General features: G+C 42.5%; 1 long non-coding RNA gene across 1 annotated transcript; it reads left to right on the forward strand.

Moving 5' to 3' along the window:
* Positions 1–12: 12 nt before the first annotated feature.
* On the forward strand, positions 13–27,127 carry LOC132428121 (uncharacterized). Its single transcript, XR_009520071.1, has 3 exons — positions 13–115; positions 202–317; positions 27,059–27,127. It is a non-coding gene; the product is annotated as an uncharacterized lncRNA (long non-coding RNA).

The raw sequence follows: 27,127 nt of genomic DNA on the forward strand, positions 1-27,127 counted from the left end.
CAGGGACACAGCACTTGAAAGATATTTGATGGTACCAGAAAAGGACATGGCAAGCAAGAATATTTAAGTTGAAGTCAAGACCTTCCTTCTTGGTGGAGCTTCCCAGATAAAAAAGGTATTGGGGGCTATCCTGCCAGAGAGCATAGTAAAGACAGATGGGTATTTTCCTGGGTTGATAAATGTATTTACCCTGATCTGCAGGACTAGCTCTCAGAAGTTTACCCCTTTTCAAAATGCCTGTTGTTCACAGAAGATGTGGCCAGGGAAGGATGGACCATCTTTGGCAAAATATCTGGGAATACCTGCCTGCAACTCAGGTACCTCTAACCCCTTTTAAATGAGGGCACACAGTGTGATGTTCTTCATTTTTGAGGATGTTAGGCCTGGAACCTTAGGTTTGGTGTGGAGATTGCTTGGAAATAGGGCTTGTAAGGGATATGCACTAGGCATATCTCCTAGCTTCACGAGCTGTTTTTCTAAATCCTGAGATGGAGCTCCCTCTTGTAGATATAGAGAGAACACAATAATATCAGAGAGAGAAGCCAACCAGTTCTGCAAACAGGCCTAATGAGAGGTAATCACAGTTGTGTAGTCCCCAGAACTCACATTGTCAATGCAACTAGAATGATGAGGTTCTCAGGGACTGATTCATGCTAGCCAGACTCACTGAAGTCTTTTGAACAGAATGCCAGTTCACAATGGGGAAATTCATCTCCAGTGATCAGGAGACTCCTGTTTGTTCTCCAGGACCCTCACTGCTAAATCCTGTGTACCTGGGGAACCAGAAAGTTGTTTGGTGATCTCAGAATCACATGAGAGAAGTGGATGGTTTTATGGGTTGAATTGTGTCGCCTCCAAATCCATATGTTGAAGTTCTAGCTCCTTGTACCTTGGAATGTGATCTTATTTGGAAATGGAGTCATTCATTGCAGATGTAATTGATTAAGAGTAGGGTGGCCCATAATCCACTATAACTGGCATTCTTATAAATGGGGATGGCAGAAAACTTAAGTTGTTATCAACGTAAAATATACTGTTATAGATGTAAGTTGTTATATGTAAGCCACATGGTAACCACAAAGCAAAAACCTATAGTAAATACGCAAAAGAGAAAGAGAACGGAATATAGGCATACCACTAAAGCAAGTCATCAAACGACAAAGGAAGAGAGCAAGAGAAGAAGGGAACAGATAGGGACTACAAAAACAGCCAGAAAACAATTAACAAAATGGCAATAAGCACATACCTATCAGTAATTACTTTAAATATCTATATAACTGGACTATATTCTCCAATCAAAAGACATAGAGTGGCTGAATGGATTAAAAAAAAAAAGACTGAGGGCTTCCCTGGTGGCGCAGTGGTTGAGAGTCTGCCTGCCGATGCAGGGAACACGGGTTTGTGCCCCGGTCCGGAAGGATCCCACATGCCGCGGAGTGGCTGGGCCCGTGAGCCATGGCTGCTGAGCCTGCGCTTCCGGAGCCTGTGCTCCGCAACAGGAGAGGCCACAACAGTGAGAGGCCCGCGTACCGCAAAAAAAAAAAAAAAAAAAATACTGACCTATATGCTGTCTACAAAAGGCTCACTTTAGATGTAAGGACACACAGACTGAAAGTGAAGGGATGGAATAGTCTGTGCAAATGGAAACCAAAAGAAAGCTGGAGTCGCTATACTTATATCAGACAAAATAGACTTTAAAACAAAGACTAAAAGAAAAAGAAGGGCATTACCTAATGATAAAAGAGTAAATCCAACAAGAATTTATAACACTTGTAAATATTTATGCACCAGCATAGGAGAACCTAAATATATATAGCAAATATTAACAAATCTAAAAGGAGAAATAGATAGCAATACAATAATAGTAGGGGACTTTAATAACCCACTTAAATCAATGGATAGATCATCCAGACAAAAAATCAATAAGGCAACATTGGTCTTAAATGACATGTTAGACCAAATGGACTTAACAGATATTTACAGAACATTCCATCCAAAAGCAACAGAATATATTCTTCTCATGTGCATATACATTCTTCTCTATCTATTTTTCAAGATAGAAAATATGTTAGGTCACAGAATAAGTCAATAAATTTAAGAGGATTGAAATCATATCAAGCATCTTTTCTGACCAAAATGGTATAAAACTAGAAATTGATTTTATGAAGAAAACTGGATAATTCACAAATATGTGGAGATTAAGCAACATGCTACTGAACAACAAATGGATCAAAGAAGAAATCTAAAGAATAATTTTAAAATCCCTGAGACAGATGAAAATTAGGAATGTAACATATCAAAATTTATAGGATGCAGCAAAAATAGTTCTAAGAGGGAAGTTCATAGCAATAAATACCTACCTCAAGAAACAATAAAAGTCTCAAATAAACAACCTAATTTTACACCTCAAGGAAATAGAATAAGAAGAACAAATGAAGCCCAAAGCTAGTAGTAGGAAGAAAGTAAGATTAGAGTGAAAATAAATAAGAGACTAAAAAGAAAAGGAAAAAATAAAGTAGAAAAGATCAATGAAACTAAGACCTGGTTCTTTGAAAAGATAAACAATGTTGCCAAACCTTTAGCTAGACTCACCAAGAAAAAAAGAGAGAGGACTCAAATAAATAAAATCATAAATGAAAGAGGAGATGTTAAACTGGTGCCACAGAAATGCAAAGGATCATAAGAGACTACTATGAACAATTATACACTAACAAATTGGACAGCCTAGAAGAAATGGGTAAATTCCCAGAAACATACAACCTACTAAGACTGAACCTTGATGAAATAAAAAGTCTGAACAGACCAATTACTGGTAAGGAGTAATCAGAATTATCCCAACCAACAAAAGTCCAAGACTGGACAGCTTCATTGGTGAATTCTACCAAGCATTCAAAGAATTAATACCAATCCTTCTCAAATTCTTTCAAAAATAGAAGAGGAGGAACTCTTCCAAGCTCATCTTCCGAGGCCAGCATTACCCTGATACCAAAACCAGTGTTAAGGATGCCACAAGAAAGGAAAATTACCGGCCAATATACTTGATGAACATAGATGCAAAAATCCTCAACAAAATATTAGCAAACTGAATTCAATAATACATTAAAAGGATCATACGCTATGATAAAGGGGGATTTATTCCAGGGATCCACAAATCAGTCAATGTGATACACCACATTAACACAATGAAGGATAGAAACCATATGATCATCCCGCTGAAGGAAAGCATTTGACAAATTTCAACATCCGTTTATGATAAAAACTCGCAACATAGTGGGTATAGAGGGAATGTACCTCAACATAGTAAAGGCCATATATGACAGGCCCACAGCTAACATCATACTTCATGGTGAAAAGCTGAAAGCTTCTCCTCTAAGATCAGGAACAAGACAAGTGTGTCCACTCTTGCCACTTTTTAGTCAACATAGTACTGGAAGTCCTAGCCAGAGCAATTAGGCAAACAAAACAAAACGAAACCCAAATTGGAAAGGAAGAAATAAAAATGTCACTATTTGCAGATGACATGATATTACATCTTCCTTCTTCTGTTTATACGTTCTTTTTTCTGATAGGTCAATGCCATGTATCATATCTCAATTTTCTTTGCCGTACTCCAGGTATGTCTTACAGTACACCTGGGTTGCTCCTGCCAAGCATTTACACGTACTACCCAGCCTATTCTGTTTTAGTTAATGAAAGAATCAGCTGCAGGCTGCTGATTAAAAGAGATAAATGAACACACCAAAAAAAAAAGCAGATTTGTGACCCCTGCCTCTCAAAATTTTGATTTGTAAGTTTATGGTGGGACCCAAGGATAATCATGTTAAATAAGCATCATAGGTGCTGTTAACCTCACTGATTATCTGTTGATTTGTGCTAGATTCTTTCTTAGAGCATAATCTAAATTCCAGGTTCTGGAGACACCCAGCTTGGTCCAACCTTGGTAGGTTGTACTCTTAGCTTTAAGGACTTAGGCATTCCCCAGCTAAGAGTTCAGAAGAAGAGTGGGTATCCAAGCCAGTCCAATTTGTTCATTCATTCATTCAACAAATTTTTGAGCATCTGCTAGGAACTAAATACTGTTCTAGGGTCTGGAGACACATCAATAATACAAATAGATACAAATCCCTTACATTCTAGCTGGGAGTCAACAGTCAACAAATCAATAAATACACTAGGTGAGCAGTGCTATAGACAAATACAAGCAGTGTAGAAGGACTGTGAATGCAGAGGGTCTGCGGGCATTACAGTTTTCAAAGGCGTGTCCTGGGTAGGCCTCACTGACAACATGACTTAGGTGGGCCATGTGGTTCTCCAGAAGAAGACTGTCCCAAGCAGAGGGGACAGCCAGTACCAAGTCCCTGGTCAGAAGCTGAGCACACCTGGCCTGTTAACAGAAACAGGAGGCCATTGTGCCTGGAGTGGAGTACGAAAGGGAGGGAGGTGGCAGAGGCTGAGGTCAGAGGTTACAGGGGAGTCAGATCATGTCCTTACAGGGCATTGCAAGGCCATCGGCTTTTACTCCAGTGAGACGGGAATCAATTGGAAGATTCTGAGCAGTGACAGGATCTGACTTATATTTTTAAAGTATCGTTCAGGCTGCGGTAGGAGGGACAGGAGCAGAAGCAGGGAGGACCAGTTAGGAGATGACTCCAGTAATGCAGATGAAATGTTGATGATTGGCAATAGGGTAGTAGCAGCAGAGATGGTGAGAGGTGTTAGATGTTGGATAAAATTTGAAGGTAGAACCATTTTCTGACAGATTGGATGTGAACGTTGGAGAAGACAGATGTCAAGGAGGACTCTAATCAGGGTGAACCTTACAATTCTTGCTTGGAATGCTGAACAGAAGCATGTCCAAATGAGGAAGCACATGGCAGGCATCCTATGCCCATGAGGAGAGTCAAACTGTGGGTGGCAGGGCAGAGCGGCAGAAAGAAATGGTCCTGAGGCCTGGTCCATCTCTGCACTTCCAGTTACAAGAGCCAATGAGTCCTTTGTTATTTGCCTCCGAAATAGGCTTATTGCTACTCCCACCCAGACTCTAAGGTGTCTCTGAGATGTGCTATTTACCTAAAGACACTTATCACAGTTCCACCAGAGCTAGTCTTCAGACCTCAGGGATGACTCCCAAAATATTCCTTCTCATGCCTCCCTATCTCATTGGTCTCTTGGCAAATTGTAAGCCCCTTAGTGTACTGTGTCAGGAGCAGGGCCAGACAGACCCGGCACGGCAGAAAGTGTGAAATTATTAGCACAAGATCCCTGTTGTTGGTAGTAGTGGTGGTGCTAGTATCACCTGTATTTTACAAAATTGAGAGCAGAGATTAAGGGATTTACCGTGGATCAGAAAGTCTTCTATTTCAAATCTAAGATGGGTTTGTCTGATTAACCAATTACAATCCATCTATCACATAGAAGGGAGTAGAGCTTTTCAGGAGGAGATCATCTGGCTGGTTGCTTCACTGACTGGCAGTATACTGGTGCAGATACCACAGATGTGATCCTCAGCCTTACACATCAAATAACTACCGGGCCCCTTCCCTCAGGGTGATTAGGCTGGAAAGGATGAATTCATATAGCCCAACTTATAAGAAACAGATGTGTAGACCAGCTTGTCAGATTATTTAAAATAGGAAATATTTCTCAAACTTGAGAACTTGTAGACTCTTGAATATATCCCACTTTGAGAAACATTGTATTCGTACTTACATCATGAGACTTTATGTGATCACTTGATCAAAACAGTCAGAAATGCAAATCTAGCCTGAACATTGGCATTATTCTACGAAAAGGTGGCAATCCAGGTGATGCTTGTGTTAAAATTTTTATATTATCTTTAAAATGAAAACACAAAATTTAAAAATTATTCTAAAGAATTCCTGGACCTCTAAGAATATGATTGAAGACTCCAATGTGAAAAATAATGCAATAGAAGAAAGGCTTTGTTTGAAAACGGGAGTTAGTTATGTATACAGGATGCTCTAAAGCAAGTCCACTCAGGAAACCAGATTGCAGATCAGAAGGCAGATTGGTGGGTGTAGAATAAGAACAGAGGGAGTTGGCTGTTCTCAGGGAACACAGTCCTCAGACAAGGGTAGCTGGTTATCCTAACCTGCATTTGCTCTACAAATATTTTTGTTTAAGACTCTACCAGTCATGGAGAACAGAGCTCCATCTTTCTTGCCTTATGATAGAGAAGGCAAGAACAAATTATTGTTCACTAACTTTCCTTTTCCTAGACTTCATCATGAATCCACGAACCCTCCCTGCCAATGCATCATTTCTAGGTAAATAGGAATTGTGCTCTTCTCCTGACAAGGAAGGGACTTGGACCAGATTAGGAAACTCCAGAGACCACACTCTTTCCAATTAGCACGTAGCTAGTTTTTGTCATTCAACTAAAATTATGAGGGTCGCTTATATTCTATAGGAGACGGTAAAAACAACTTTTAACTCTCTTCCAATTTTGTCTACAGCAGACTCTGAGAAATCCATCATTCTTCTCAAATGACTTCTCCCCGTGTTGTCTGCCTACTCCTATTTTAAATCTGCCTTTGACCAACCCTCCCCTTTCCCACCTCCAGCCTCAGCTGAGTCAGTGCTAGGAAGTAGGGAGCACCCACCGCCCATTGCCACGTACTCTCTCCTGGCTCCCACACTGGACTGGACTGGAGCCAGGTTCAGCGCTGGGCTGCCTCCAAGCAGGCTGAGAGAATGCATCCTGTTCCTGGGCAGCGATTCCAGGGGCAACATTGAATCCTCGGAGCCAGGCAAGGGCATGTAATCCCTTAGGCCACTTGGCAAATGCCTATTTGTTCTCTAGTATTGTCAGAACGGGGAGGGGGTGTGGAGGGAGCGCCTGGCCAGTTTGGAAATGAGAGGGCCCTTAGGGAGCACGCGCTGAACCCCAGGGAGCCTTGATCCGAGCATGTGGTCCTTGCTGAGCCCCCTTACCTGGTCTCACACCACTCGGAGCAGATGCCTACACAGGCACCACCAGTGCCCTCCAGCGCCTTTCAGTCCAGCCACTGCTGACTTTCTCTACCCTACCATTTCTCAGGAATGTGTGCCGTTCATCTTCTTCCCGCAGTCTGGAATGTTCATCCCTTTTAGCTCCTCCTCGCTAAATCCTCCGCACCATTCATTCATTCATTCATTCATTCATTTCTTTTCCCTTCCAGTTTTATTGAGATGTACTTGCCATACAGGGTAAGGTTAAGGTGTACAGCATAATGATTTGACTTATATACATCATGAAATGATCGCCACAATAAGTTTAGTGAACATCCATCATGTCATATAGATACAAAATAAAGCAAAAATGTTTTTCCTTGTGATGAGAACTCAGGATTTACTCTCTTGCCAGCTTTCATATATGTTAATTATATTTATCATGTTGTACGTTATATCCCTACTACTTATAACTGGAAGTTTGTACCTTTTGACCACCTTCATCCAGTTCTCCCTCACTCTACCCCCTGCCTCTGGTAACCACAGATCTGATCTCTTTTTCTATGAGTTTGTTTGTTTGTTTTTGAAGTATATTGACCTACAGTGTTAGTACCTGGTGCACAACATAGTGATTTAATATTTCTATATATTACGAAAATGATCATCACTCCTCCCCACCCTTTAAAAGCCACAGCTGTAATGAGCCCTCTAGAAGGCCTTCTATGATCTACAACCAGAAAGGATCTCTTCTTTTTTTGTCAACAGCCATACCCATTTTCCTGGACCTATCCTAAAACATAGACAAAGTTCTGGTTTGTATTGTAGCTACTGAGATACATTTCTTATCTATTCTACCAGGGAATAAGGTAGGACATGGGGGCATGTGTGACTGCCTTTGCTTTTCTCATAAGGTTCCTCACATTGTAGTTACTTAATATTTGTTGAATGAATAATAAATCGGAAGCATTGTGCACATGGTGCACAAATTACAGAAGACGGGATCCTTTACAAGTTTCCCTTCAGAAGCTGGCCCTAAGCAGGGCTTTCCTGGAGTCTCCTCTCATCTCCCCCCACACCTGCAGCTACAGGGGCCTATTGCAAGGGGAGGGTAGCCTCCAGTCCTCCAGCAGTAAGCCAGCATCCCTTCTGACTGGTCAGTGCCTAGGCCATACCAGTTGTAAAATATTTTGAATATCACCGCTGCATCTAAGACAGGCAGCACTCAACCAAATGACATAGAAGAGTGTATTCAAGTGCATGTTATAGCAGTAAGACATTCCCATTGTGTGTGAGGCACAGGCTAGGTGTGTTGAGGGAGGCACTAGAGGGTAGGGGAGTTGGGTGTTGCTAGAAGCTGGCAAGCAGGGAATAATTGTACTTTTCATTAATTACTTGTGTAACCTTGGGCAATAGAGCACCTCTGCAGTCTGGAGACCTGAGTTCTGGTGCTGACACCTGTGCTTGGATCTTGGGCAGATCACTTGACCTTGTCACAGTCAATTCATCTACACAATAGGGGGATGGTTGAGGTTATAGTGAGATACAGTGTTGCTCGATGCGTGTAGAAAGTCATGAATGGAGCCTGAAGAATGGATAGGTCAAGGGGATAGTGCTTGAGCTTTCCTGTTGAGCCTTCCTGTGGAAGAATCTATTTCCTGCCTGTGCTTTAACAGGAAGTATTTATTGGTTCTAGACCAAGTCTTGGAATTGAACATCTGGCAAAAGATGGAGAAAATAAACAGGAGTATTCAAACATCAGTCTGATAATGTGCCTAATAGTCTGAAGTTTTTTTGCTTGAAGCAGGAAGTGTTTCTCATCAGGTCAAATCACAATTAAACCATGCTTTCTTTTCTCTGTAAAGTTCTTTTAAGTTCGTTGTTATTTCTCCTCTGAAAGGGCTCACAACACATTGCCAGATGTCACCAGTGAGCATGGAGTAGGTTATGTAAATGTCTGGCATAGTTTAGTTTATTATCATTGTTTTTATTACTTGGTAAAAAGAAAAGTCACTTGTTGGTTATATTTTCCTGTGCAAATAGAATTGCTTAACAGAAGAAAAGGAAATAGAGCAACTGTTACTAAATGACCCAAAAGCAGAAGTTGAGTTCCTTTCACATGAGCATTCAAAAATGTTTCAGCCACGTACTCTGGTCTTGGCAGCCCAGAATCGGGGAAGACCTGAGCTGTGTTGAGCAAGGTCAGAGTGAAGATTTATACACCAGCAGAGGAATGCGGGCAGGAGGCAGGCATGTGTAGGTATTGGGGGTGAATCTTTGAGCAGACCACTCAGTAGCCGTGAACACCACTCACAAACCCAGTTATAATCATGTAACAGAAACACATGTTGTGAATTTGCTAATTTCTCAGACACATTATGTTTCAGAATTCTTGAAAGTACCCCAGGGGAGCTCTCTCTAAACTGGTTTCATTCAAGGTCAACGCCTTGGCTAGCTGACCAGTAAGATAATTTTCTAGATTTGGGAGCCATTTGAAATATGAAAGTCTTGAAAAGAAGCATATTACAATAGATTAGAATCTGGAAGAGAGATTACAAATTTAATAATATGCACTTAAATGTGAATTGTTATCATTGGTTAGACAGATATCAAATTTATTCAACCCATAATTCTCAACCTCTTTTTTTCCCCATAAAAGCCATAAATATAGTACCAAGTGGGAAATAAAGGCTGCTGGGTGATCGGTAAGACAGCTGATTGCTGTTTCTCTAGCAAAGGAAATTTTTGTAATTTGTTCATATGCTGCTGCATTAATGCTAAAACTTGCTGTCGGCTACTAATTATTCCCTACAAAAATTTGGTTTCTGTTTTTAATCTTGGTAAGAGAGCAGTTGTTATTGTAGTCTTCAGAGGAAGACTGGTACCTGAGAGAGAGCCCCACTGACAGGTGGGGCCAGTGTTTTTTTTTTTTTTTTTAAGGGAATTCCTTTATTTTTATTTTTTATTTATTTATTTTGGGCTGTGTTGGGTCTTCGTTTCTGTGCAAGGGCTTTCTCTAGTTGCGGCAAGCGGGGGCCACTCTTCATCGCGGTGTGCGGGCCTCTCACTATCGCGGCCTCTCTTGTTGCGGAGCAACAGGCTCCGGACGCGCAGACTCACCGGCCGTGGCTCACGGGCCCAGCCGCTCCGCGGCGGCATGTGGGATCTTCCCGGACCAGGACTACGAACTCGTGTCCCCTGCATCGTCAGGCGGACTCCCAACCCCTGCGCCACCAGGGAAGCCCGGGGCCAGTGTTTTAACGAGGGGAGTTGTGTTACACAGAAAGATTTTGGAGATGGTATTTTAACACAGTTTCCCTTGGAAGATTAAGTTTTCTAATTGCTTTTGTTGTTAAAATGCAAGTGTATAAAATATGTGTCAGATTAGTTTCATAATAAGAAGGCCAGTCCCCAATTCTCCTTATACCAGATATAAGCTAATGTTTTATTTTTACCTTAAGTTTGAAGAAAGACTTTAAATTTAAGTATTATAACTAATGGACAACACGGACAGTTATCACTTTCAGGTCGCTTATCAATATCACCTTCTCAATGAAGCCAACTTTGACCACCTTATTTAAAATTGTGATACCACCCGCAACCATCATACTCTTTCTTTTCTCCATGGTACTTACCACTTTCCAATCTACTAATTTACTTTTTTATTATATTTATTGCTTATCATTTTTCTCCTTCTACTAGAAGGTAACCTTCATGAAGGCAGGATTACCCATGTTGTTTACTGATATATTTTTAGCGCCATAAACAGTGCCTGGCATGTGTGTGTGTGTGTGTGTGTGTGTGTGTGTATGTGTGTGTGTGCATATATATATATATAAATATATAGCAGGCACACAGCAAATGTTTGTTGAATGATTGATGGACATCTATATATCTGTACTTTCAAAACGTCTTCTGTTCAGAGAATACTACTAATATCTAAGAACCCTAAGGTGCATTTCTTAAAGGCACAGCCCCTGTGGGTGCATGTGATCAAAGTGTAGTCAGAGAACTGATGTATAGTCAGAGAACTGATGTATAATCAGAGAACTGATGTTGGACACAAGTGTTTGATGCTCCAGTTGCTCTTTGAGCATTTACCAGAAGCAGCTGAGTGCCAAGTCTGCATAGGCCATAAGGACAAATCTCTCTCAGTGACTAGAAAGTCAAGACAGTATGTATTTGTGAAGTGTTCATTTCTATGTACCCAGTGCTGAATCCACTGTGAGGTTCTCCAGAAAGGAGAAGGCCCCATCCTTGTTCTCAACAAGCTGGCCATCTGGCTGGGGAATTTTCTGTAGAAATGACCACCTATGGTTCCTAACTCTTATTAGCAAGAGGATCCACCTAATTTAAACCAAAGAACTGCTTGGATTTGAGGACTTAAAAACTCAAGTCAATGAAGATCATTAAAAGTACATGTAGGGCTTCCCTGGTGGCGCAGTGATTGAGAGTCCACCTGCCGATGCAGGGGATGCGGGTTTGTGCCCCAGTACGGGAAGATCCCACATGCCACGGAGCAGCTGGGCCCGTGAGCCATGGCCACTGAGCCTGTGCGTCCGGAGCCTGTGCTCCGCAACGGGAGAGGCCACAACAGTGAGAGGCCCGCGTACCGGAAAAAAAAAAAAAGTACATGTAACCATTTGCTTAGACCAGTAGCCAATTCCTTTGACCTGGTATCCAAAGATTTTTAAAGGTAATTGTTTGTACAGTGAGGCTTAGCTGAATATTTTCAAAGTACCTCCATATCAGAGTGCCCTGGAGATGAAGAGAGATTGTATGTTTCCCTGCAGTCCTCTGCTTGCTGTAAACACCTCCGTCTCTTGTCTAACTAAGACACAAGTTTGTGCTTGCCTCTTACCCTAGCTCACCAATCAGAGCCCCCAGGTCCTCCTGAGTGAGTCCCCCAGTGTTCATCGTCTGCTGGTCTCACTGTCTCTGGTCCCTCCACCTCCAGTCCCTCCTGCTCACTAGAATCCTTCTAAATCATGGCTTTCACCTTATCGGGTCCCCCTTTAGGAATTAATTGTACAACATGCATAGGACTAAATCCAGACTCCTCACACTACAGTTTTCTCCCATCAGATAGTTCCACCTGGCTTAGATGACCTCAGCTCCCTGCCACAGTGAATACTGTGCTCCAGTCTGGTCTCTTTGTTCTTCTTTCCCCTTCCACTTTCTCAGTTTCCCTTTCCCAGCCCTTGCTCTCCATACTTGGACCCGTCTCTTTGTCTTTATTTGTACTGTTTCTCATTCATTCATTCTTTAAATAGATATTGAGCATATACCATATATGAAGCAGTGTTTTGTGTTCTGGGGATACAAACTCAGCGATTTGGATTATGCTGTCTTCCCTTCTTCCTTAATCCAAGGCGATCCAAACCATACACTGCCCTCAAGCGCCAATTCAAGCTTCACCTTCCTAAAGGTTTCCTGATTCACCCCTCCGGACAATGGTAGGCAGCTGAGTATAATGGTAAAGAGAAAGGGCTTGGGAATCAGATAAATCTGGATTGGAAATTTTTGTCTACCACCCAATATCTATTGACTATTAGGCAAGTTACTCAACCTTTCTAAGCCTCCTATTACCTCATCTATAAAATGGGAATCATAGTCCCTCATGGGTTTGTTGTGAGAGTAAAGAGAGATAGTAGTCAATGGTGATGTTGCTGTTATCTTTCTCTTCTCTGAAACTTTATAGCAGATGAATTATGCTTGGTCACTTAAGAATGAGTGAATATTACTTGTAGTGTTTTTGTGTTTCATGAAACTCCTTCCTCATTCAGCAGCACTTAACAAGTGCACAGTGAACGTATGTACAGTAAGAGGACACTTGGCTGTCTCATTGCCTCTCTTCTATTACGTCCCCAGTTCCTCAGGGACACTGGCTTCTGGCTGTCCTTCCTATACCACCTCCTTGTCAAGATGAACCCTTTCCGTGGACTGAAAGCCATCAAGATAGAAATGGAGATGCCTCTATTTGATCTGGGGCTAATGGGAGAGGGAAACTTTTACAAACTGAAGGGTGCCTGAATTTCCAACTAGTGTTAAGTGACCATAGCAAAGTATAACCCATGGCTGCAATTTGCTCTGTCAAAGATGGAATTAAAGGTAAATTTGAAGTTTCACAACATAGTTCTCTCTATTATGGGTGCCGCTGTGCATTAAAATTGTCTGTGTGAGGCTCATTGGGATGGGCAGAGATTCAGTCACTGCTAATGCCTTAAGGAAATGGGGTGGTGAGAATTAGGGTCATTCATCCCAACTGGGGCAAGAAAGAGAACCAGGAAATGTGTTTTTCAATCTTGACATCTTGCCAGCTGGAGCTAGAGGGAAATGTTTTTTTGAACTCATCGAGCAGCCTACTCACAAATCACAGAGATAGCTGCGCTCAACAAGAATAGAGAGAATTTTTATGTGGTCTAGTTAAAGATGTGCACCACCCATTCAGAGCTGTGCAGAGCACCCCTCAAGGACCCTTGAAACCAGACCACATCACTGGTGGAAGCCCACTTTAGCAAATGCTATGCTAACTGGTTTTACGCAATGAGGCTATTTACATATCCTCAGTAACAGTTTGGACTAGTGTAAGAAAAATACAGTATAGCAGGTGTGCCCACCAAATTCTGCATATTTAGCCATAACTGATAACTAAGATACTATCTAGTAGGTATAATATGTAGGTGTGGTTAAGTAGTCTTAAAAAGAATAAATATTCTAAACAGTTACAAATCAACTTTGCAGTTTTCAAAATAACTTTCGTATGATCTCAACTGGTTCTTATGACACCTTTGGGACAAGGGCAGCACAGATAATTATAACCATTTTACAGGTGAAGAAAGAGAGAGGTTAAATGATTGTCCAAGGTTACAAAGCCTCTGAGTAGCAGAACTAGGATAAGACTCCTCATGGCCATTATTATTTTTGTTATTATTATCATGCTGGTTATTATATTGACTCCCTGATATACTTCTCTGTCTTTTCTGCTCTCTTTCCTATACACAGAGATTTCTGGAATGCACGTGCCCCTGAGCTGCTCTGTCTCCTCTGGGCTGGGGAGTAGGGTGTCCCTGACTGGGTTCTTGGCTTTTACAGGGGCAGATGGGGCTGGAAGCCTGGCCTGGCCCGGCTGGCTGGATTTCTCATTTTGCCTGGGGCCAGGCCTGAGTGGGATGGGTAGAACTGGAGCCCTTTTTACATTTCATGTTTTTCTGGTTTCTAAAAACAAAACAGGGTAAGAAACCCCTCTAGCAGGAGTGCTTGTTCCAGGCAGGGTGTTCCTGCCAGTCTCCTCCTGTAGGAGGACCTGCCTTTGGGCATTCCTATTCCCTTTCCTTGGTATGTGATCACTCTGATAAGTTTTAAAGATACATCACATTCAGTGTCCAGGTCTGACTGTTAGATTCGAATGCAAATACAGTAGGTTACATGGTTTCATTTCATTAAAAAAACACTATTCTTGAAGTTGGGAGGTACACATGTTTACTAATATTATGCTGGAGCTCTAAGAAGGGACCATCCCCCAGCCCCAGAGGAGTCAGCTGGACAGCTTGAGTCTGGAAGGAGTGGTGGTGACCAGCACAGGCTGACACATGCTGGTTTGATGAGGCACAGCTCAGCCTGGCCTCTGGAGGTTCATTATCTGAAAGAGAGATCATTCACTCTCATTTGGTCATTGCTTGAACTTCTTTGGAGGAAAAAAAAAAAGAAAGAAACACACCCAGAATTTGAAGTAATGGAACTTCATTAAGTTGGAAGCACCAAGGTCGTGTAAATGGGGAGGGTTTTAATTGAACAAGAAAATGTAAACCCCTGCTCCTTCCTAGCTGGAACCCATCCGTGTTGCACATCTGCATTAGTCCTGCTGCCCGTGCTTTTCACGATTGTTTCTGAGGGCAAGGACCTGAGTTTTGGACGCTCACTAATCAGAACCGTGCCAGGGGAAACCCAGAAACATTTAGCAACTCTACCCAGAGAATGCAAATAGTCACCCGCTCCGGTTCAGTCACCTTCACACAGCCTGGACACGGTTGACTCCAGAGGCTGCAGGGGAAGGCATGGCTTTGAAAGTCTCTTTCATAGCGGGTAAGCTCATGCTTTCCCACATAAACCCTGAGACAGCTGGGGAGAGAGAGATTGGAAGAAAGACAGGGAGAGGCAGGGAGACCTTGTCTGTATAGAAGAAGCCAAGAGCACAACAGCAGCCGTCAACGTGCCAGAGGGAGGCTGGCAGAGAGCCAAGAATCTCTGAGCGAGGGCTGAGCATCAGGGCAGGCCCCTCTCCCAGCACCGTTCCAACCAGGAGAATCAGACGGTGCCCACCAGTTGCCTCAGCAACCGGGGGGGTGGTTGGAAGCCCCGGGGGTTTGTTAGAACTCTGGGCTCCAAGGAGGGGCCTCCTTATTCTTTCCAAACTGTGTGGTGAGCAGCTGGAGGGTCTGAAGTGGCCGTCGTGTTTGGGGGCTTCCGGAGCCACTTTCCCCAGGCCAGCTGAGTCCTGTGACCAGGAGTGGCTGAGTCACGGCAGCAGCTGTGTGTCTCTCCAGCTATGATCTGCATGTAAAATCATACTCGTTATTGTATCCTAACCTTTTCAGCATAGATGTGACTTAATTTTTAAATTGCCCTTTTGCTGGCTGGGGATTGTATTCTTTTCCCGAGTCTCTGCATCACAGTTCCTGAGTCTCCAGCATCCTCCATAACTTAGTTTTCCCCCTCTCCTACCCAGGCAAGAAAGAAACTGAGAATTATGACTCCTAAAGTATCTCATCCTCCAAGTCCTAAGAGAATCAGACCCTGGGGAGAGGAGATGACCTCACGTACACCAGCTGTGTGCCGTCACATCCAGGGGGGCCTGGAGGACCACCAAGGCCAGCCTCCCCCCTGCCCTGGCACCTCCTCTCTTTTCAACCCCTTTCTCTTTGAAAACTAAACTGCATTCCCTAGGCTGTGGTACTCTATTTCCTGGCTCCCAGAAATCTTTGGTGTGAGAACAGGCAGAGGAATCTCCTGGGGTGTATTTGGAAGGAAGGGAGTAAGCTCAGGGTTGGATAGCTTCCACGAGCTAAATCTTAACGCTGCTGCACAATGGAATCATCTGGGAGCTGTTAAAAAATTGAGACTCTCAGGCCCAGGCCCAGATTCAGTGCATCAGACTTGCACAAAGTTTTTGTTTGTCTGTTTTCTGTTTTGTTTTTTGTTTGACAAAGGTACTTTTTGTAACCATTCCCAGGTGATTCTGAGATGCAACCAGGGTTGAGAACCACTGATGTAAAGGTGAATAGCCTGGGCATGAACACAGTCAAGGTTCCTGTGTGCTACATAATGGGTACAAACCTTATTTGTCTGCAGGAAGTCCCTCAGTCTGGGCCAGTCAGGCAGCTGTACTTGCTGGTGAAGACCTCTTTCTTTCTCTCTTTATCTACCAGATACCTCCTCTAACTTGTTCTAAGCTTGAGGGAGGTGGTCCTGGGTAAAAAGAACCCAGTTCTGTGGCACCATTATAGTAAGGGAGCTTTCGGAAAGTTAGCAGAGGAGGAATACAACTTCAGAGCACTGAGGGGAGAGGGGGTGGTTTGCTGATTTTTTCTTTACATCTAAAATAAAACCCAGAGGAGGGGTGGGCAAAGACAGAAGGAGGGAAGAAGCAGAAGTGAAACAGAAGATAGAGTCATGAACGAAAATGAGAGAATCCAGGAAGATTACCACCCCTACCCCTCACCCGCCCCCATACCTGTTCTTAGAGAATCTGAGAAGGTGGGGCTTTTGACTCTAATAATTAAAATTGCAAATGGCCTTCCTTGAAATCTGTCCTAAAATTCTGAATAGCTTTAGCTCTGGCAGCTGCCTTGGGACAGTTATTTCAGTGTCCCAGAGGAAAGATATTTTGGGGTTTAGTCCTTGCCAGAAATAAGAAGCCAAGGGAAAAGGAGAAACATTACAGAATTTCCAAAAATATTTTGATAGCAATGCAAAACTTTGTGGAGGCTTAAAGAAAAGTTAGAGTACACTCATTTCAAGAATGCCTACTGGCTTTGTATTTTGGCTAGTAGATTAATTATGTTATCCTATGTTGTCATCTGGGGAAGGGCAAGTTCACAGATACACATGTGGGAGTGTGTGTGTAAACGTGTGTATGCCATATGCCTGTGTACACTTATTTATACATTTTTCTGTTATGATTTGTGTATATGAAATAGATAAGTTCTATTTAAGTTTTAAAATAACATATAAAATAACTTTTCCTATTTGGAAAAGTGAGGGAGGTGACATCAAGTTCTAAGTCTGGCAGGAAAATGAAATAGGGAAGGCTTCAGTTAGTGATGTAAAGTTGGACTACACATCTCAAGAAACCAAATATGACCTACCTACCTATGGTCCTCAGGGCAGATGTGGGCCAGTGCTGCCTGGGCCATATGTGGGGACCTTTGGTGGGCCTGCTGGGAAGTAATGTGCTCCAAATAAAACTCGATGTTTTCCTCCTCCAGCCCTCTTCCTTCTACCTACTCCTGCTTCTCCTGCATTGCCTAAGCAAAGTCACTTCTTTCCAGTGCATCCCGGTGTTAGTGGTTAAAGGATTTTGTTCCTTCCCAGTGGCGCAGCAGTAAGGCTATTTTGTGGGTTCTTATTTTTAATGGGTTTAAGCTATTAGTTGTTCTGTAGTATTTTATTTCTTATAATGTGCTCATTTTCTCTACAAGTATCCAAGGGCTGTGTTGCACAGGGTGCAATTTTAAAAATAAAATAATTATGCCCTGGAGGTTGGCAGATTTGGGCTTAAGAATTATTGCATTGTAAGGGCATCCCTCAGTTATGTGCAGGCTCATAAATATCTGCCCATCAGTCGGCTTGTCTGGGCAGCCAGATCTGTAGAATCAGTTTGCGATCAAAAGTACTAAAAATGGCAAAGCTTTGTTTATCTCAGTAAAGAAAGTCTTCATGCAATTTGGGAGCAAGTAACAAACGTTTCTATGGTGTAAAATGAAAGTAGAGGATCTGATGAGACAAGATTTTCCTGCAGTCAAAAGTGTGAGCCCTTTTGTTTTTGTTTTTTAAAATATTTATTTATTTGGTTGCATGGGGTGTTAGTTGCAGCAGGCGGGCTCCTTTGTTGCGCCTTGCTGGCTCCTTAGTTGCGGCATGTGGGCTCCTTAGTTGCGGCAGGCGGGCTACTTAGTTGCAGCTCCAGGGCTCCTTAGTTGCGGCTCGCTGGCTCCTTAGTTGCAAGCACATGGGCCCCTTAGTTGTGGCAGGCGGGCTCCTTAGTTGCGGCATGCAAACTCTTAGTTGTGGCATGCATGTGGGATCTAGTTCCCCGACCAGGGATCGAACCTGGGCCCCCTGTGTTGGGAACGCAGAGTCTTATCCGCTGCGCCACCAGGGAAGTCCCGTGTGAGCCCTTTTGAAGGATGGGCAGCTAATACTGATTCTTACTCTGCTCCAGCACTCAGCAATTGAGTAAATAATATCTTATCTGCTCCCTGAAGTGTATATTAGAAAATTCACCCCAGTGGCTCTTTTTTTAAAAAACTTTTCCTGACAAGGGAAAGAAATTGTATTTTTCATTTAAAAGAGAAAGAAAAGTAATTTTTATTCGTATGATTATACCTGTAGGAATTTGTTTTGTTTCTTTGAATTTTAAAATTTTGATGTTGGTAACATGCAACCATCGCCCCTGCCCCCACCCCCAAACAGAGTGTCAAGTTCATATTGTTGCTAAATTTAAGATTGAGTTTAATTAGGAAAATTTTCAAGTTGAACGTTAATTGACAATGATAATTAAAATCTTATAGTTCTTTACAGTTTATAAAAAGCATTCATATGCTTGCTCATTTAATTTTTGCAACATAGAGAGTAAGATGAGGCAGGTTTTACTCTCTCTACTTTATGGCTGGAGAGGTCAAGTCTCAGGAAAGTTAAGGATCTTGTCCCAAGTCATAAAGCTGGCACATGAGGAATGTAAGTCTTCTGATCCCAACCCCATGCTCTTCTTTAACTGCTAACTGATTAGTCTGGTAAGGACTGTTAAAAACTAATGAATTATGTATATGTGCCTTGAATCATATGGTTTCTTATTAAAGTTTTAAATTTTGTGAGGGTTCTTTAAAAGAAAATCTCAGCGGGTGGGCAAGCCCAAGCTTCCTATGGCTTCAGCTCCCTCTGTCCCATGGTCAGGTTTGTTGGCTCCAGCAACTGTTTTTCCTCATCCCAATATTGAATGAGATCTAGAAATATTCTCTTTCCTCTTAGCGGAGTCCAGCCCAGCTGTGACAACATTGGACCCTTTCAAAATTGGCTCACCCTAGTAAACTGAGAAAACAATTGTAAAAACACATACATGGATTAGTTTATGGAACACAGGTTTTTAAATTCTAACTTACCTACAGTCTGGCCAATAGCTGCATTAGCTTTCAGGACAGACCCCCAACTCCAGGTCCTAGGCCTTGCTTTCATCCTGTCTGGGGTGCTGGAGAGGATGTGATGCCAAGGTACTCAAACACATAAACTAGGGTGGATTTCAGGTCTAACAAAATAGTCAGTCCTCCCTAGTATTATTCTTCAAGTGTGAGCTGTCTCTGAGTCTGTTCTGCTCCACCTCTGTTCTATAGTCACTTTTGGCTCTTTTGGCCTGTTTGATCCCAAGAATTATGTTATTTATCATATGATAGAAAAGCACTAGACTGGGAGGAAGGGGCCAAGGGATAAGACCAGGTCCCCGTGTGTGACACTGGCAAGTCACTTTGCCTTTCTGGGTCTCAGTTTCCACATCTGAGAAGTATGTGGGTTAGATTGGATATCTGTCGTATTTTCCCCAACCTTTGTCCTGGAAGTCTCTCTCAGTCATCACAGATTTCCACTGGTCAGCCTGAGGTGGTGAGGAAAACGGCATGTTTAAATGTGCATATGGGAGAGGGTCAAGTTGCACCTGGGACCCAGAAATGTAGAGACCCTGCTTCTCTAAAGACTTAGGGAGCTGAATACAAACTCATTTGGGGTCCAGAGATGCAAATGACAGAGACAAGCAAGATAATGACCCCTAGACCTAGAGAAGATGCAAAACTACTGCAAGGATTGACAGATGATGCCCAGATAGGACTCTTTGCTGCTGGGATGTAAACTTCACAAGGGCAGGGATTTTCGTTCTGTTTAATGATGGATCTCATACCTAGGCACTCAATATATGCTATTGAATGACAAATGAATACTTTAAACTTGTGATAAGCTAAATAAGCAATGTGAGAGTATCTAATTTATCGAAATGCATTCACCCCAAAATACACCCTGTGCCCTAGGGCCGATCTCTGGATAATTCTGAATCACTAGCTAAGCTACTATTCATGTAGCCACTAATTGGCTTGGCCTTTCCTCCTTCTACTTGCACTTTCTCTGGTGTGACCCTTGCCTGTGGAATGGTTGGTCTGACATTTATGGCTCTGCCCATCATCAGTTAATAAACTTCCCCAGAATAATCATACTGTATCAATTCAGTCATTAAGCTGAAATGGTTAGCAAGATCACACAATCCTCCAGACTTTGATTGTGGAGAACTAAGGGTATGGTAACGTGTGGGTGGATATGTAAGTAAGTAAATATTAAACTGAGACCAAGAGGAGAAAAAGAGGAGAGAGCTGCCCTGTCTTTGCGCGTGCCTCTCTCTGATACTCAGGGATGTGCTCAGAGCAGTTGAAAAATTCTCCGCTTGGCTTGTGTTCCACTCTGAAAACAGATTTAACTTCGTAAAACAATTTCATTAACATCATTGCACGTATAATAATGGCAGTCAGGGTTTTTTGAACACAAGAAAAGCCCGACACAAATAGGGAACAATCCAAATAGGGTAACAGGGCTAGGAAAAACCTGGCAGCTCTTGCAAAACCTGCATGGAGCCAGGGCCAAAGCTCTGAACTGCTGTCCAGCCACACCTCCTCTGAGGCAGGGCTGTTTCTGGTTCACACTCTTCTTCCTCAGGCAGGTTCAGGCTGTTCTCTTTGGTTTATCTCCTCTTTATAATTCAGTTCCACAACCTGATGAGTTTGCTCTTCTGCTTAGTTCCTGTTAAGAGTTGCTTTTTTCTTTTTTACCAACCTCTGTTCCATCTGAGTCTGTGTCTTCTTATGAAAGATTTCCTCTTGGGTGTGTTGGCCAAAGCACTGAACTCATTGGTTAGCCCTGTGTGTTCCTCCCAAGAGGCATGTGGGTTTACCTAGTTTGAGTTATACATGATCCTTGCCCTCTAAGCAATTTGCAACCAAGTAAACAGATAAAGCAGGTAAATATTGGATAAGGTGTAAAGAAGTAAATCAATTAACTACGACAATATAAATTACAAGGAATACGTTCAAGATGCATAATTTACAAGAAAATAGGTTAGTTGCTTTTAGTAGAGAGAGTAAAAAAGTCTGGCAGATAGGATGGATTTGTGATCTGTTCACTCCCTCATCCAGCAATAACTAAGTAAATATGCTGTGTTGGACACGGTAACAGAAAGAAGATGGATAAGACATACCTACTCTCAAAGGTTATAGTTTGTAGAAGAGACATGACGTGTGCACGTGCCTATCTGAAATACAAGGGGGAACGTGTTCAGTGTTTCGAGAGGTACACCAACAAGGCTCAGGCAAGGGAGCAACACTTTTTGGCTGGGGAGGAGGTGCGGGTATTTGAGGTGGGCTTGAAGCATAGGTGGGATTTCATATTTTCAATGTTTCACCAGGTCACTGATGCCTCAAGGTAAAAATAAGTCACGGTAACTGAAAAAACAGTATTTTTCTGGCTTTGGTCCAAATCTACTATAGTGGTGTTCTAAACCTTACCCAGTCTGCCTGCCCCAGTATTCTTTGGCACTTGCCAGTTCTTAACCATTTGAGAATCATATCCTCTTTTCAGCATCTGTGCAACTTATAGAACCTATTTCCAGAGAAATAAACATACATACCCAGTTAGTTGCATGCAGTTTTCAAGAGTTCATGGACACTTGCAGCCTATTCTTGGACTCCCAGGAGTCCATGGTCTCCAGTTTAAGAATTCCTGATGCAGGGCTTCCCTGGTGGCGCAGTGGTTGAGAGTCTGCCTGCCGATGCAGGGGACACGGGTTCATGCCCCGGTCCGGGAGGATCCCACATGCCGCGGAGCGGCTGGGCCCATGAGCCATGGCCGCTGAGCCTGTGCGTCTGGAGCCTGTGCTCCGCAACGGGAGAGGCCACAACAGTGAGAGGCCCACGTACCGCAAAAAAAAAAAAAGAATTCCTGATGCAGACAGTCCCTTAAGTGTGGAAGCCATCAGTGTTCGGAGCTACGCAGCCGGGTCCTGCTGTCAATGCATTGGGAGCTGTCACATACGGAAGCCACGCTGTATTCTCTGGGGTCCTCAGTGCTCCTGGTGCAGGCTGACCTGTGTAACTCTGAGGGCCAATTTTGGTTCCAAAGCAGTGCTCCTTGCTAGTGTGCACCCATGTGTACACACGCACACGCTCACACACACACTATCAGAATGGGGAATGCATTTGTGCAGGGTGTACACATTTTTAAAAGTTTCCCTGGTGATTCTGATACCTGTGATGTGTCCCTCCACGCTCACTGCCTTAGGATGCTATTATCTGTGAGCCTCCTGCATCCCTTGTGCTGAGAAACTCCTGCCTGGCAAGTGCACCAGACATGCCTAGACAGATCTGAATCCTGGCTCTGAGCCCAGCTTAGGCTCAAGCTGGGACATCCCTCCACTCCCCTTCCATGCTGAATTAATATTGCAGCTGGATGGCAAAATAAGGTCATCAACAAGGAAACTCTAGAAAGCAGGCAGTTTACAAGTGTTAAAATATTTATCACAACTTCCTTGAACAGGAGCTGGGCTGGAACCTTTTAGAATCAGGGATGTGACCTGGGGTTGTTGGCTGAATGTTGAGCTGTTCTGATCTGCAGCTTCAGAATTAGACTGGCTTCTGGGAGTAGTGAGTAGGTTGGGGTGAAAACCACATCCCCTTTCCTATTTTTAATACCACTGAACATCAGTGTGGTATCTCCCTCAGGACCAAGGCTGGATTACCTGATGGGCAGAGTAAGCATGTGCGTCAGGCGCCAGCAGTGCCCTGTCCCAGTTCCTACTCCCACTTTATTCAAAGCTACATGGGCTGTTGTCCCCATCAGGATCCCCTTCTCAACTGGAAAGGGCAAATCAAGCAGAATTTTACTCTGGGAGTATAATGGTACCTCTTTATTCTGGAGAGCAATCTGTATCTCTGAAGACTTGAGGATAAACACCTAGTTCATATACTCCAGTACTTCCCAGGAATTTCTACGTTTCTAACAGTTACTCACAAACACCCACTCTATCTGGGTATTGGGTCAGGCACTTCAGAAAGGAACCATTGGCTTCCCTGGTGGCGCAGTGGTTGAGAGTCCGCCTGCCGATGCAGGGGACACGGGTTCGTGCCCCGGTCCGGGAAGATCCCACATGCCGTGGAGCGGCTGGGCCCGTGAGCCATGGCCGCTGAGCCTGCATGTCTGGAGCCTGTGCTCCGCAACGGGAGAGGCCACAACAGTGAGAGGCCCGCGTACCACCAAAAAAAAAAAAAAAAGAAAGAAAGGAACCATTTATGGTGAGTTTGTGGTAGGGAGATATTCTGGGGAATGTGTGAGGAGGAGGCCTTCCTGAGACCCCTTGATTCACAACACAAAAGCGACTATGTCTACTGTCCTGTGAACCAGGTCTTCTTCTTGCCTTATGTTTTTCTTTTCTATTTGTTTTTTCTTGGCTGAAATTTAATGTAAAACTTTTGCTGTCTTAAATGTTTTCATTAAAAAAAAAAAGGGAGGGGGAGAAGAAGGCTTTTAAATCTTTCCGGTTCTTTCTAATAACTTTCAGTTCTGACATTTGCCTTGAAATTGCCGTGACTTTAGGCAAGAGGAAGGGGAAGCAGGAAGAGAACTCCTGGCCTCCCTGAGCCTGACTTCGAAGCCCAGGCTCTCCTCCCTGTGCAGAAGGAGCCAGGAGCCCCCAGGAAGGACTTGAAGGCGGGGGTGCTCACAAACAGTGGGCTGGGAAGCCTTACTCTGCACAACACTAAAGCTGCTAAAACAGATGATTTTGAGGTTTGGGAGCTGATTTGTCTTAAGAGGTGGGCTTTTTTTAAAAATTTTATTTTAACTGAGAGTTACTACTATCTTTGGAATTTATTTCCTTGGAGGTTGGTGGCAGCCTGAATTTGGCAGTGTTCAGGGCAGTGTGCTTTTGAATTTGCTTTCATTTCTTTTTTGTTTCTTTTTTTCCTCTCCTAAAGCTTGGGGTTGTGAGGACTCAGGGCATTGCTTCATTAGGAAAGGGAACATGTCAACCTTTGCTGAAACTGCTGTGCTACAGGATGCCTTAGACTCGCATGATGTGCCCTGAATAGGGACAGGCAGGATTCAGGACTGAGCTCAATATTAAAACCAAAACAAAACCAAACCCAAACCCAAAAACAGCTATCAAAGGCAGAAAACAAATGAGAACATTTCACACCTCTGAATTTCAAAATTAAAAGACAAGTTAAAGACTGGGAAAAGTGTGTTTGAAACATATATAAGAGAAGTTTAATGTCATTTGAAAGTGCACCTTCAGGACTTCCCTGATGGTCCAGTGGTTAGGACTCTGCGCTTCCACTGAAGGGGGCATGGGTTCGATCCCTGGTCGGGGAGCTAAGATCCTGCATGCTGCGTGGTGTGGCCCCCACCGCCCAAAAAGTGCACTTTCAAATCAAGAAGAAAATGGCGAATACCTCAACAAAGGGTATAATAATATAATAATGCACAGTATAAGAAATACAAATGGTACTAACTATATAAAAATGCTCACCCTCGCTAGTAATCAAAGAATTTCAACTTAAACAAAAAGCCATGTTTTTGATTATCAAATTGGCAAAGATTAAAAATAAAAATAGAAACTGAGGTGGTGAGTATGTGAGAAATGGGTACTTACTTTTATAAGTAGCTAGTGAGTGTATAAATTGGAGGGCAATTTGGCAGTGCATATCAGAAACCTTAAAATTGTGTGTACCCTTTGATACAGCAAATCCAATTAAAGGAATTTAACTTTAGGGAACTCCCTGTCAGTCCAGTGATTAGGATTCTGTGCTTCCACGAGTTAGATCCCTGGTCAGGGAACTAAGATCCCACAAGCTGCATGGTGCAGCCAAAAAAGAAAAGGAATTTAACTTTAAGGAATTATCATGGATCTGTGTAACTATTTAGCTACAAGGATGTTAAATAATATACCTATACTATGAAATACGCAGGTATTAAAATGATGTCATAGGTATTTAATTATATAAAAGGATATTCATAATATGTCAAATTTTAAAAGTTAATTAAAATTAGCATATAACGGGACTTCCCTGATGGTGCAGTTGTTAAGAATCCGCCTGCCAATGCAGGGGACACGGGTTCGAGCCCCGGTCCGGGAAGATCCACATGCTGCAGAGCAACTAAGCCCGTGCGCCACAACTACTGAGCCTGCACTCTAGAGTCTGTGGGCCACAACTACTGAGCCCACATGCCACAACTACTGAAGCACACGCACCTAGAGCCTGTGCTACACAACAAGAGAAGTCACTGCAATGACAAGTCCGTGCACCGCAATGAAGAGTAGCCCCCGCTCACTGCAACTACAGAGAGCCCGCACGAAGCAACAAAGACCCAACACAGCGAAAAATAAATAAATAAATAATTTTAAAAATTAGCATATAACAGTATAATCCAATTTTTACAAAAGAAAATCTGATGGATAGAGAAAAAGACTAAAAGGATGGAAAAGAAAGTTAACAGTTATAACCAGTGGCTTTTCTAGGGTAGTGGAATTGCATTTAATTTTTCTTCATTTTCATCATCTCTGTTTTATAAATTTTCTACAGAGAATATATTTTCTTTTCATAAATAGAAAAATAAACCTTCATAGCATTATATATTTAGCCAAATGGTGGTATATTTTTATCCCCTGAGGATGGTGCCAGTGGAAGAAGCCTTATGGCTTCAAAGGTAACTTGGGCAATGAGCTCTATCATTTTCAAATTTTAAATAAGAATTTTTTGAATTTGAAGCAATTTGATTTTGCTCTTTGTGGAATAGTAATGTGAGGACTCTCTCTAGAATTAAAAATTCACTCTGACTCCTAGACAAGTGATTTAATCCCCTTTTAAAATTAAAATGATGTTCTGAGGAAATTAAAGTCCACAAGGACTAACGTAACCATGAAAATAAGCACTGACATTTGCAGAGTTTAAATATAAATTAGGGCCCCAAAGCCCATTACACCAGTCTAAACATGAGAAAAACATCAGACAAACCCAAATTGAGAGTGGCATTCTACAAAATACAATTGTTCCTCAAAAGAGTCCAGGTTGTGAGAAGCAAGGAAAGACTGAGAAACTGTCACAGGTCAGAGGACACGAAGACAGGACAACTAAACACAACGTGGTATCCTGAGTTAGATCCAGGAACAGAAGAACATTAGTGGAAAAACAGGTGAAATCCAAATAAAGTCTGGAGTTTAGTTGGTAGTAACTCACCAATGCTGGTTTCTTAGTTTTGACGAATGTACCAGGGTAATATAAGATGTTAACATTGTACGGTGACTAACCATCCTGGTTTGCCTGGGAGAGGGACTTTCTACATATGAAATATACACTACTCATCTTTTTATGATCTTGCCGTTTGTGTTTTCAGAGATACTTGTTTGCAGGTGGCCTTTTAAATGTATTCACTTTTAGTATACATTAAATAGACTTTTAAAAGTTTTTACTTCTTTCATTCTATTGCTTTATCCATGGATTTTACTTACTTTTGAAATATTCTCAGCCTTTGTTCATATGCTTTCATCTCCTCTCAAAAAAGTTTCCATGATTGGTTGAACCCCTTTATGCACAGGTCCCTATACTGTTCTTATAGAGTCTTTCACTCCAGTATTCTACTAGATTTTTAAAAGTGAAGATTCTAGTTACTTTTTTTCTTCCCATTTAAAAAATCAAGGTAAAATTTACATACAATAAGACATCCTTTTCAGGCACAAGTCTATGGATTTTGGACTATACTAGATTTTTTACAATTGTAATTCAAATATTCTCTTCTTGATTCTTAATAGATGTTTGAATTCATCAATCAAGATAAAGATGACTTGAAATACTTACGGACTATGTCTATACCAGTTATG

The sequence above is a fragment of the Delphinus delphis genome, chromosome 7, assembly GCF_949987515.2.
Source record: "Delphinus delphis chromosome 7, mDelDel1.2, whole genome shotgun sequence".
Lineage (NCBI taxonomy): Eukaryota > Metazoa > Chordata > Mammalia > Artiodactyla > Delphinidae > Delphinus > Delphinus delphis.